General features: G+C 41.4%; 1 protein-coding gene across 6 annotated transcripts in view; it reads left to right on the forward strand.

The window, feature by feature from the left end:
- The first annotated feature begins 2,418 nt into the window (after positions 1–2,418).
- HUWE1 (HECT, UBA and WWE domain containing E3 ubiquitin protein ligase 1) overlaps positions 2,419–12,284 on the forward strand; it is a 161,316-nt gene continuing 151,450 nt past the window's right edge. For 3 of the 6 annotated variants that reach the window (XM_040631331.1, XM_040631332.1, XM_040631333.1), the window contains exon 1: positions 8,543–8,681. The gene's annotated coding sequence lies outside the window, so the exon portion shown is untranslated. Of the gene's footprint in view, positions 2,548–2,746; positions 2,855–4,951; positions 5,187–5,219; positions 5,422–8,542; positions 8,682–12,284 lie in introns of those variants that run through there. The other 3 variants (XM_040631320.1, XM_040631324.1, XM_040631329.1) reach the window with 3 other exon arrangements.

Raw genomic sequence — 12,284 nt, forward strand, 5'->3', positions numbered from 1 at the left:
AGGCAATTTGGCATTAAATATTAAAATTTCAAAATGTGCTGTCTTTGAGCTACCTATTTCACTTTTCCGTATTTGTCTTACAGAAGTATTTTAGCATATGCACAAAAAAATGTACAAGGATTTTCACTGTAGCACTGTTAATAGTAAGAAAAAAAACACTCTAATAGTAAAAGATTGAAAACAATATATATTTATCAATAGGTGACTGTATCAATGGTTAAATATAGTACACTCAGTCAATGGAATACTACACAGTACATAAAATAAATGACATAGATTTATATATGCTGACATGGAAAGATCTTCAAGCATGAAAAGTGAACAAAACAATTAACAGAATACATAAAATAAGACGCCATTTATATCTTTAAAAAGTAAAAAACACAAAACAAAGCCACGTATTTCTATATGTGTATATGAATGTAAGAGGAACTTCAAATTCATCTGTGTTAAGTGCTTTGCAATAATGTACTCATTCATGTGTAATTAAGAAAACCTTTTTAAAATGAAAAAAAAAACAAAGCTAATTACATGTTAAAGAAAGGAATGTTTCATGTTGCCATTAAAATGATGTTATAAAATAAAATGTTATAGACAAATATTTAATTACACAGCAAATATTTACTAGGTTATTAAATATTCACATGCCATGATAATATTTTTATTTAAAACTATAAATACATATATAATGCATAGTAAAAGCCTGGGAGGACAAAACTAAAGCATTAAGAGTGGTTCTCTCTAAAACTGAGGGCTTCAGAGGGGAGGAGAGTGGGGGAATGGGATAGGCTGGTGACGGGTGGGGAGGGCACGTATTACATGGTGCACTGGGTGTTATACGCAACTAATGAATCATCGAACTTTACATAAAAAAAAAAGAGTGGTTCTCTCTAGGTAGTGGGATTACAGGTGTTTTATCTTTTGGTATTTTCTTTATGCTTTCATATATTTTCTGAATATTCTACAATAAGAAATAGAAGTGTGGGGGGGGTTCGTTCAAATTAAGACTATAAAAGGAATGGAATTGGCAAGAAAACTGAAGACTGCTACAGATTGAAATTATAATGAAGATTGTGGGGTATGTGGGATTTTGGAATTAGGAGTTGGAAAACTAGACTTTATGGGGCCCAGGAATTAACAGTAGATATGCAAGGGTTAGAACTAGGTGTAGAGCCCATGGATTATTAGAATTAATGCAGATGCTGTGAGAGATTGGAATTAGAGTCAAAGGCCTTAGTAAATTAAAAAGTTTTTTGAAGACTATAATAGCAGTATTGGTGAGAATATGGGAATATCCAAATAAACTGGATTCTTATATATTGTTACAACTGTTCTGGAAAGCCTGTCATGTGTTTTTGGGGAGGAGTGACCTTTTGACCCTATCTACTCCATTTCTACAAATTTCTTCTTGAGAGAAATCTTAGAAATATGCACATATTTAGTTAAATCAAAGTTCATGTCCGTATTTCTTTTAACAGAAAAATACTTAAACATGGAGTCTTGGTTAAATAACATTAATGGAGTAACATTCACCCATTAAAAATAACACTGTAAAATTATGGATCAGTCTCTCTCAAAAGAGGCCTCCATAAAGCTGAGATCATACACAAAATTTTTGTGTAAATATATATTTGGCGGGCAGTGTCCATTCATCGGATTCTCAATATGGGGCATGAACAACTGTTCTGTAGGGTTAGAATTAAAAGTGGAAGATGTAATTACAGTTTTTATTTCCTCTATGTCTCAAGAGGACTTTGGATAGTGCTTTTGTCCTTATACTTTAAAATACTGAGTTAATACATGCTTTTTTAAAAAAAAATTCAAACCTTACCGAAGTATCTAAAGTTGCAATTCAAAGCTCCCCTCTCCTCTCACCCTCTAATCTCCTTCTGCAACCCAGATGAAGCCCGGTTACTAGTTAGGTGTATCTCCTACCAAGTTCTTTTTAATTCCTATTCATTCACAGGTGCAAATCCTCTATAAACTCTTTGCCAATCACACTACCACCCCAAATAATACCAAGGAGAACAATAAAGGGATTGTTTATTGAGAGCTTACTATGTGCCTGTAGTAAGTGTTCTAAGGGTTTGCCGGGGGGATTCACTGTAGTTGGCGTCCCCGTCATCTCCAGCCCTCCACACCATGTCCCTGCTTGCCCTCTTGCCCCCATTCTTCACAAGGCAGCTGGAGAGATTGTTAATTTTTAAACGTAAATCAAATCAAATCACGTCACCCTTCAGTGGCTCCCATCGTGCCTCGAATCAAATCCAATTCCTTAGCGACTCTACTATCCTCTACCGTTGAGTATGTTGGACCGGGAGTAGCTCAGGCGCAGTCCCCTAAAGGGGACTCTGCTCCACCGCGGAGGGAGTGCCCTCCCCAGGGGCAGGGGCGGGGCTTCTCAAGCGGGGGGCGGAGCCTCAGATCGGGTGTGAGGAGAGCCGGAGGGGTAGGTTTTCCGCGGAGGGCGAGCGAGGGGAGCAGGGCTGAAGCAGGGCCGCGGACCCGGCGCGCTCCTGCGGGCCCCGCGGAGCTACTGCCACCGAGGTGAGCGTCTTCCCCCGGGTTAGGGGGCGGGCTCTGCTCTCGAGGCCGTCCTCGGCTCCTCGCGGAGGGCTGTTCCCACGAGACCCAGCGCGGAGTCGCGGAGGTGGCGGCCTTGGGGAGCCAGCCGGAGAGGCTGGTGAAGGGGCCCGGCGGCCTGCCCCAGCCCTCCCTCAACCCCGCCTTCTCTCCCCTCCCCCAGGCCTGGGCCGGCGCCAGCCGAAAGCTAGCCGCATCTTCTGGGGCAGCGGGGCAGCGGCAGGCAGCGCGGCGGGAGAGCGGCTGACAGTGCTGACAGTGGGGATGCGAGGTACCGGCATTAGTCGTGGCCGAGTGGCCCTAGAGAGGGAGTAGAGGCCGGGCCTTCGGCGTTCTTCTCACAGGTTTTCGAAAGGCGGCCTCAGAGGAGGGGGAAGGTGAGGGGCAGGCAGGCAGGCTTCGCGGGTAACTACTAGGCGTTGTATATGTATGTTTTGGTAACTAAATGGTACTACACACAGACGCAAACATTCATTTCGGCTAATTGCTTTTTAAAACTTAATATGTCTTGTAGATCTTCATATATCAGGGAATCTAAATTTATCTCATTTATAAACAGCTGCATTGTACGATTGTACTACAGTTTATTTAACGATTTCCCGATTGATGTACATTAGCTTGTTTCCCTTTGAAGGGGGAGGGAAGGGGGCTATTACAAGCAATGCTATAATGAATGGGTTTGTATATATACGTTTCATGCACATGTATGAGTATTTCCGTAGGAGAAATTCTTAGAGGAGTAATCGCTACTCAAAGTGTATATTCATTTTGAATTTTGATAGATTTGTCCAAATTGCCTCCCCAAAAGGATATACTGATTTACGCTTGCCAATGTTGTGCAATATTGCCCATTTTTCCACAGTTGTGCCAACATGAATTATTATCAATCTTTGCAATTTGGGCCAATTTGAAGCGCAAAAAATGGTATGTCATTGTTTTCATTTGCATTTCTCTGATTACCAGTGAAATTGAACATATTTTTTATTTGTCCTATTACAAAAGTAAATAAGCAAATATCAAATGTCTATAAGCAATAAGTATTTCGAAAATTTAATAACCCCATTCGCAGTAGCAAGAAAAATGAAAAAAAATACCTAGAAGTAAACTACAAAACTTTATTGAGGTATATAATAAAAAGAATGTTTGCATACATGGAGAAGGGATACCATGCTTCTTGATAAGAAGGCTCAATTTTGTGGTGATGCCCATTTTTCCTATGTTGATTTATACAATTGATGGAATTTCAATAAATATGCCAAGTTTTTGGAACTTAATATGATTCTAAAGTTCATCCAGAAAAAAGATAGCTAAGAATAACCGAGAAAATATTTTAAAAGATAGGTAAAGATGGGGATATTTGTACTACCAGCTATTAAAATGTACTCTAAAGGAATAATATTTAAATTAGAATGGACAGAACAATGCATTAGAATAGAAAAGCCCACAAATCGAGCCAGATTGGATCCAACATTTATTGGAGAAACATTGTTGGCTAGACGTGGAAAAACTGCCATATTAAAAACTGCAAGCACGCACCCCCCCCCCCAGCTCGAATTTTCCTTTGAGGGAAGACTCCTTTGTTTGGCGAAAACCACTTTATTGGATATTTTGGTTATGCCAAGGTAAAGCGTCAGGAGTTAAAAATTAGTGGCGTTAGAGCTAGAACTAACGATATGAGCCCTTCGTTACATTAAGATGGATTCAGGTTAGCCTGCAGTGCGGCGAGGGAAGGAGTCAGAATATTATGTCTTAAAAAAATTTTTCCCCGATCTAATGGGCAAAAAATGTTATGTCATTGTTTTCATTTGCATTTGAGAGCTTATTGTGAGACGGAACGTCTTTTATGTATTAGTCCCGGATAATATGTGATTACTGGAGGCAGGCAACAATGGGGGACCCATTGCTCCTCTTCCAGAATGGAGTTTGGCTAAATGGTACAGTGCTGCCCGGAAGCGTGAGAATAAACAGGTTGACTTTTTAAATTTTCCTCAAGCACTAGGCTCTAGACACCTTAGATCGGGGGCGGAGGCAGTTTTCAGGACATGGCCGAGATTTGGCGCTGAGCTGTGTCATCGCGAGGTTTGGCAGCGAGCTCCGCAGTGGGTTCGGAAACCTCGTGGTAGGCGAGATCCCTGCAGGACGGGAGGTTCCTCCCTTCCCCCGAAAAACTCCCAGTCATTTTCATGAAACCCCGCCTCTCTCCTTTTTAGGAGCGTGCACTAGGTCTCGCGAGATCTCGTGTTTCCTAAAGGCGAGGCGCGGGCGGCATCCTGCGGTGAATTCGAAGGTCTCGCAGAGACTAAAACGTAATATCGCGATAGTTCTCTCGGCGCATGCGGGAGCCGGCGGCGGCAGATTGGCTCCGCCCCTCGGTGCTTCGTGAGGTTGTGCGTCATTTGCTTTTCGCTTCGCGTAGGGTGAGAGCGGAGCTGTAGCGACTTCGGCTTTGGTGGGAGGAGGGGTCTGGGAAGGGCTGGGCTCAGGCTTTTCCCGTCCGGTAAGAGGTTCTCGCGGGATCGCGCGGAGGCGGCCGCGGTTCGGCTACGGACTGCAGCAGCCGCGCAGGCGGCAGCAGCGTCTTCGGCTCGTGCTGTTCTTAGCGGGTGAGTTCTCGCGCGAGCGGGGTTACGTCCTCGTGGGATCCGTTGGCGGTGGCGGAGGTAGCTTGGGGTAGGGGGGGCAGTGACTAGGGTCGGTCCGCCTGCTGTTAAGATGGCGGCGGAAGCTGATGTCTGTCCGGCCAGGACCCGGGACTGAGGTGTTGGCTGTCCGCGTTTGTGACGCTTCCCAAGCACCCGACGTTAAGGAGGTGACTGTTGGCGAAACACCGAGGTGCTGGTAAGCCGAACCTGAGGCGAAGACCACACCGTCTCTTCGAGGCGACACCATTTCCCGGGCCTCGGTCGCGTGTGGGCCCGCCTTTGCCCCACCAATCGGTCAACGCCTCCGTTGTTGCCACCGCAGTGGGCGGGTTGGGAAGGGTGGGGGGCGGGAGACCTGGAGTGAGTTAGGGAGTGGGGCTGGGGGTTAGATTGGGCTGTGGGGGAAAGGGGACCAACCTATGACGACTGGTTCCCTCCCCACTACCTTTTTTCAGGCCTGCCTCTGTTCTCCGCCCCTTCAGCGGCCCAATTGAATCCCCTAGTTTTTCTTGAGTTGAGGTGGGCTCTACTTTTCCAACTGCCTTGGTCTTTGAACTAAGATTTAGGGGTCAAGCTTTGGTGTCTGACGTACTCCTCCCCCTATTTCCCTAATTCCTCATCCACACGGATATTTGAGGCTCGTGTTTAAGAGGGGGAGTCAAAGCTTTCCCTGTCACCCCCTACCCAGCCCTACTAAGGAAGAGCTTAGCCGAAGTCCATTAGCCGGTCCTGTCTCCCTCTTCCATTGGTCCCCTTGACGCAAGGCTTGTGTAGAGCGTTTCCCGTTCCGTGCATTTACTCCATCTTTGTGGATGGAACTCTACACTCTACGGTAGCCTTCCGTTTCCTCAGGTCTTCACGCTTGTATGACCCTGATTCCAGTACAGGACAGATTTCTGCAACTTTGCAGACTGCTCGACCACTCTTAGATGGAACAGTGAATGGGTTGGTGGCTGGATGATTGCAGACTTCTTGTTCTTAGGGTTCTTAGCCTTCCCCTTCTCATAACGCGCCCCCCCAAAAAAAAACCTAAAGAAAAAGCTGTAGAGGATAATTCTCCAGTGAACCAACTTTTTGTCCTTCTCTGTCCCCTGCCATCCCTCTTTGCAAGCTTGGGAACCGCCCCTTTCCCCTGCCTTGCTCTGAGTTCCTGAGTCCTCTTGGTCTGTGGACCGCTGTCTTTGCTGTTAACCACCTCTTAACATGCTTCTCACTTAATTCTTTTATCTCCCCCCCCCGTTTTTTTTTTTCCAAGAGCTGAATCCCCTAGAGAGAAGATATCCTCCTGTCAGGCTCCACTACATTTCCCCTCCTCCATGTGCTAGAAAATAAAATAGCTTTGATTATCTTCAGACCCTCAATTATTGCCCTGTTCTACTTTTTTCTCTTCCCTTCCCCCATTCCACCATTACTATAGATGATTCCCTATCATTTGTTTTCTTTGTAGATTACATGTTCGGCATTGTTTTCTGTTAACCCCAATGTTGCGTAGATTGAGGAGACCTCAACATTCTCCAGTCAAGGGAGGCACCCTGGTATGGTGGAAATAACTGTATGCTTTGGGTTCACATCAAACTTTGTGACCTGGGGCAAATTACTTTGCAGATTCTCAGTTTTTTCATCTGTATAATAGGGATAGCGTGCTTATAGTTGGTAGAATTAGACAATTTGTGAAGTGCCCAGCTTATGGTAAGCACACAGTAAATTGTGTTTACTTTTTCTAGGTGTAAGAATAGGATGGAAAATGGATCTGTGTCATATGGTAGTTTTATGATCTGGGAAAGAATAAAATTTTTATTCCTCTAATTTTAAGTTTTTAGTATCTTTTTAGGCCAGCCCTGTCATGTTTGTAGTTTTTTCCTCCTCATGGGCCAAATTCTTTATCTCCAGTGGTTCATGATGTTTGATTGTGATTCCCACCTGTGTTATTCTGCTAGTCTAGGAATTTTGGTGCAAAGTCACTATCTTGAAATGACCACTGGCCATAAGGTTCCTGTCAAGAACCACACCCAGGTGTTCAGCCTTTTAGAAGGGATGCGTATCCCTTGCCTATTCCCTCTTTCCACTGCTTCAAAAAGAGTTTGTCCTGTTACTCACTCAAAGATGAAATTTGTTGCCATGCTTTTCACAGTAATCAAGGGAGCTTCTGCCAGCTAGTTTTCAAGTGTTCATACTGCTTTTCCCCTACCTCCTTTCTTTGGTTCCTCAGATCAGTGTGGGGATCTGCTATTTGGCATACCTGCACAGGGTAATTCCTATCTGAGAGAATTTAGGAAAGTTGTTTGGAATACCAAGCTTCTTTCCCATAACGAATTACTGCCGGTTTTTTAATACACTACCTCCTGTTGTGTTTTGCCATTTTATATATTCCAGCACTCTTTTTAAATAGAAGTGAATGTATTCAATTTGGAGGTAGTTTTTCTGTTAATATTTTGATTAGACCAATATTAAACTGAACACTTTGATCTGTTACTATTACCTTGGCCAGGTGATGGGGCTTGAAATAGAAATGTGATGGTAAAAAGTTTACCCAGGATTAAAGATTTACCATGGGTAACCATCTGGTAATAACTATGTGGACACTAGTTTTGAGCTTTAGGGTTTGCTTTGTTCAATTTAAAGTGCTTTAGAGGTAATAGAATATTCCCTTTTTCATTGGAGGACAGATCACTTTCTGTTTTGAGATACTGCCTTGGAGTTCTTTACAGTGGGTCAAGCAATGAATAGGAAATTAACTAAACCTCAATTTGATTCGTGTCATTCAGAACTAGACTAAATCTGGGAATGATAATCTAGGTGTGACCTAAAAGGTTTAATTTATTGTAGTAGATCTCTAAGAAGAGAGGAAGAAGTCAAAAGCTTTGTCTGAGGTTCAGTGGCAAAGTTCAACCTGAGTTTCCCAGGTGTTTACCACTTGTCTCCCATTATGCCCAAAAAGCATGTGTGAAGGTGAAAATTAGTTTTTATGTGTGCATTTTTTTTCACAAAAATAATAAATTTTGTATTGCCTTAGTATCAATTTATAGTGAGGATATAAAATTGTAATTACTATCCCCTATCATTTCATTTGGGTTGAGGACTGAGTTGAGTTTTCAGGGGTGTTGTCTAAATGTCAGAATAGAATAATTGGTTTGGCTGTTGGTTCTGAATTCTTGTTACTGCTTACAGCATGTCCTTAAAAATGCAAATTGATATGTGAGGGCTATTGCTTAAGAAATAATAACTGTGATCATGTTTGAACATTGATAAAATGGTTAACTCCCCCACACCCTAATAAATGTGTGTCTCTTTCTCCCCACCTTTTTTTTTTTTTTTAGGTCCTCCAGTAGTCTGACCTGAGTGGGTTAGCACTCCAGAGGAACTAGCAGACCAACTTGGTCAGGAAGGTTCAGGAAGCTGTTGGAGAGAAGTGTTGGGATTTCCCACCAGGATGAGTATGATTGGCTGTGATTTTAGGTTAGTTTTTGTAGATTTGGGTAGTATTTGTATTTTACTTCCTGGAATGGAGGTGGGGGGGGTGTATGTAATTGAGCTACTTTGGTTTCTTTTTATTGTTTGGATCTGATGTGGCATTGGCTGCTTCTTGTGTTACTGTTTAAATGAATTCCGTCTGTACGTGATTTTTAAATCACCCTTAAGCACCATTCAAAAAATTAAATTGGAAGATATTATGTCTAATCAGTTCTTTTTCAAAGAGTTATGAAAAATATCAAACATACACAAATCAGGTAGTATAATGATCCCCCTGTGTATCCATCACCAGTTTTAACAGTTACTGGCTTGTAGCCATTTTGCTTCATCTGTGTTTCTACCAACTGTCACCACCCATCATATTGAAATAAACCCCTGCTGTCATATTTTTACTTGCAAAATATTTATATGTCTGAAAGAGAAGGGCTCTTTAAACATAACCTCAAAACCATTATCACAACTCAAAAAGTTAACAATGATTTTTGAAGATATCAGATATGAAGTTAATGTTCATATTTTAGTTTGAATTAGGGTCCAAAGAAAACCCATTTATCACAAAAGGTGGATTGATGTATATTTCTTAAATCTATTTTAATCTGCAGACTCCCTCCCTTTTTTTCTCTTCTGATTTATTTGTTGAAGAAATTGTTCTACAACTTCCCTCGTATTTGGTGGTTGTATCCCAGCAGTGGTATCTAACCCATTCTTAGTAAGTTAAAGACCCTGGAGGACCCCCCATTATAATGGAACAAAGGCAGTAATCTCCTGTATCCCAGTTGGAGTTGATAACTGCTGGCCTAGGCACTATCCCAAAATAACTAGTCATGGATTCCCTTTTCTGTGGCAGAGTCTGATTTAATTGATACCTGACCTCGGTTCCATGTCTTGGCCCTGCTTACTGCTGCTCCACATGAAAAGTAGGCCTCCTTATGGAAGAAGCTAATGTTTCCTAGATAATGACCTAAGTGCGCCTTTGGGATTTTTCATGGTTTCAATTTCCTTAGGTGGTTTAGTTATTTTTATACTATCTTACAATGTTGCTTTTTATTCTTTGGATGTTGGTATCTCAGCTGCTCTGACCCATAACTTCTAAGCTATTAAGACTTAGTGATGAGTTCTTCTGGCTATAATACAGTTTTTGAAATGGCAGTACTAAACAGTTTCTGAGAGCTTCTACTTACATCCTGATTTTCAGCTACTAATATGCAACCATAGTTTTTCTGTTGTTATTTTTCATTTTATTTCTTTTGGAAATGGTGATCCACAGCATAAAGTCCTTTAAACTGTTCATTTCTTTCCTTGTGCAGATTCGATATCTTGGGATCTACTGTATGTCCCTTCCATAGTCAAAAACTGGGAATGGAAGTTGGGCATACAGGTTCCAGCCAGCCTTTGACTCCACAAATGTGGGCAGAGCAAGGCAATTCCAAGTTGAAGGGCAGAGAGGGTAGAGGTCATGAATGAAAGTTTTTGAGGTATTTAGATGAAATATGTTTTTGAATCACCAGTGCTATAGATCACTAGTTGGAAGGTGATTATTTAAAGAAGTGATTTTTTGGGAATTCCAGAGAAGTGCATTCATTCAACAAAAAAATTTTGAGCGTGTTGGATATCGTGGTTAGGTATTTACTCCTGTCTTCAGTTTTCTGTAGTTATTTGGAAGTTTGAACAAAGTCACTTACACCTTCTAATCCAGAGTTTTGAATCTGGGGTAACTAGATTTTTGGAACAGAGCTTTATGCAGTAGGCATTTCAATATTTGAATTGTTTCCAGAGTTCTTAACAGCTACAAGTTTATAATGGAAATGCTGTTGGTTTTTTCTCTTTTGTTGTGTTTTCAACCATGGGTTCAAAGTATTATTGAAATGCGAAACTTGGTTGCTTTGAAAATGTTTGCCCTTCACAATCCGTGTTACCTTACCTGCTGTACATTAATTAATGGTTGTTAAAATCTGATGTGTAGCTGTAACCATATTAGGCTGCTTTACAATGATCTCACTATCTATAAGGTTGATAGTCTTTGGTAGTCGCGAGTACTCCGGCTCTGGGTGTTTTGCTGTATTGTTCTCTGACTTGTTTTCTCAATGACTGGTTACCAGATGTTTATGTGTTAATGTCAGGGATAATTCAGCTCAGAAGATTCTTTAGAAGCCCTCTCATTTGATGTGTCATAGGGGTTGAGTTGCTAAAACTTGATGTACTTGTTAACCAGCTTGGTCTCCTGGTTATAGAAATGCTTTCAAATAGTGTGAAAGAGTGGCTCTCTATGAGTAAAACAACTGTAGGTTTTGTTTGGGCTGTTAATACTGAGCATTTTCACATTTTAGTGCCTTTAAAAAGTATTTAATCATTTGGCTTTAAAAATCACAGTGGTGACATGGATTGATCCCAGAATGTGATTTTATAGAAAGTTGGGATTTGTTTTAGCTTCTTAATGAATATTAAATGGAGATCGGTATTGTAGATGATTCAGTCTGGATTGCTGATTGGACTAGAGGAATGTGAAAGTTCTTTTTCAACCCCTAGATTCCGATTGTATATTGACTAAAAGGGACTAGGAATAGGGAGATTTAAATTATTCTGGAATGACCTTTTAGTATAATCATTTAGAATTTAAAGATTGGTCAATGTGAACATAACTGCCATGAATTTATGTACCATCTTTAGCATAACCCAGATTTTAAGTCCTTAAAATTAGATACCTGAGATAATTGCTCTGGAAATACTGGGATATATTGTATTTGGTGGCTGCTTATGTTTTGGAATGGTTTTGGAAGATTGCTTTTTTTAATGATAACATTATTTGCTCTGATTATTTTATTATTTGCATGTGTTTATAGTGAGACGTTATTTCTCCTGGTCTTTGCATTTTTTTCTTCCACTAATTCTTCATTATTGCATTCTGCCAATTGAGTTCTTATAGGTGGAAAGATCTTTCAGCATAGCGATTAAGAACATGGACTCTGAAGCCAGAATCCCTGGGTTCAAGTTCTGGCTCCATTTTTTACCATTTGTCGTCTTGTGCAAATTATTTAACCTTTGTGCCACAGTTCTTAATCTGTAAAATGCTAATAGTGTTACCTACTCCATAGGGTTTTGGAGAAGTTTAGCTGAACTAATGCATATAAAGTGCTTAGAACAGTAGCTCTGAAACTTCAGGGAACATCAGAATCACTTAGAGGGCTTGCTGAAACAGATTGCTGGGCTCCAACCCCAGAGCTTCCTATCCTTTAGGTCTGGGAGGGGCCTGAGAATTTGCAAGTTGCCAGGAGATGCTGATGTTGATGGTCAGGGAATCAGTTGGAATAGAACAATGCTTGGCAGAGTGTTAAACTTTTTTTTTTCCTGGACTGTTTTCTCAGTCCCTGAGTAAAACACTTCACTTTCCAGTGCTCTTTAGTACTGCTTTGAGCTAAAAGCAGTTTTGAAATCCTCTGTTAAAGTGGTTCTCAAAATGTGGTCCTCAGATCAACAGCAGCAGCATCTGGGAACTTGTCAGAAATGCAGATTCTTGGGCTCCACCCCAACCTTTATTTTAAAAGTGTGTCTTGGTTTAACCTGGGGTGTTTTAGACTTTTTAAAACAGTT

Source organism: Ursus maritimus (assembly GCF_017311325.1).
Source record: "Ursus maritimus isolate PB19 chromosome X unlocalized genomic scaffold, ASM1731132v1 scaffold_X1, whole genome shotgun sequence".
Classification (NCBI taxonomy): Eukaryota; Metazoa; Chordata; class Mammalia; order Carnivora; family Ursidae; genus Ursus; species Ursus maritimus.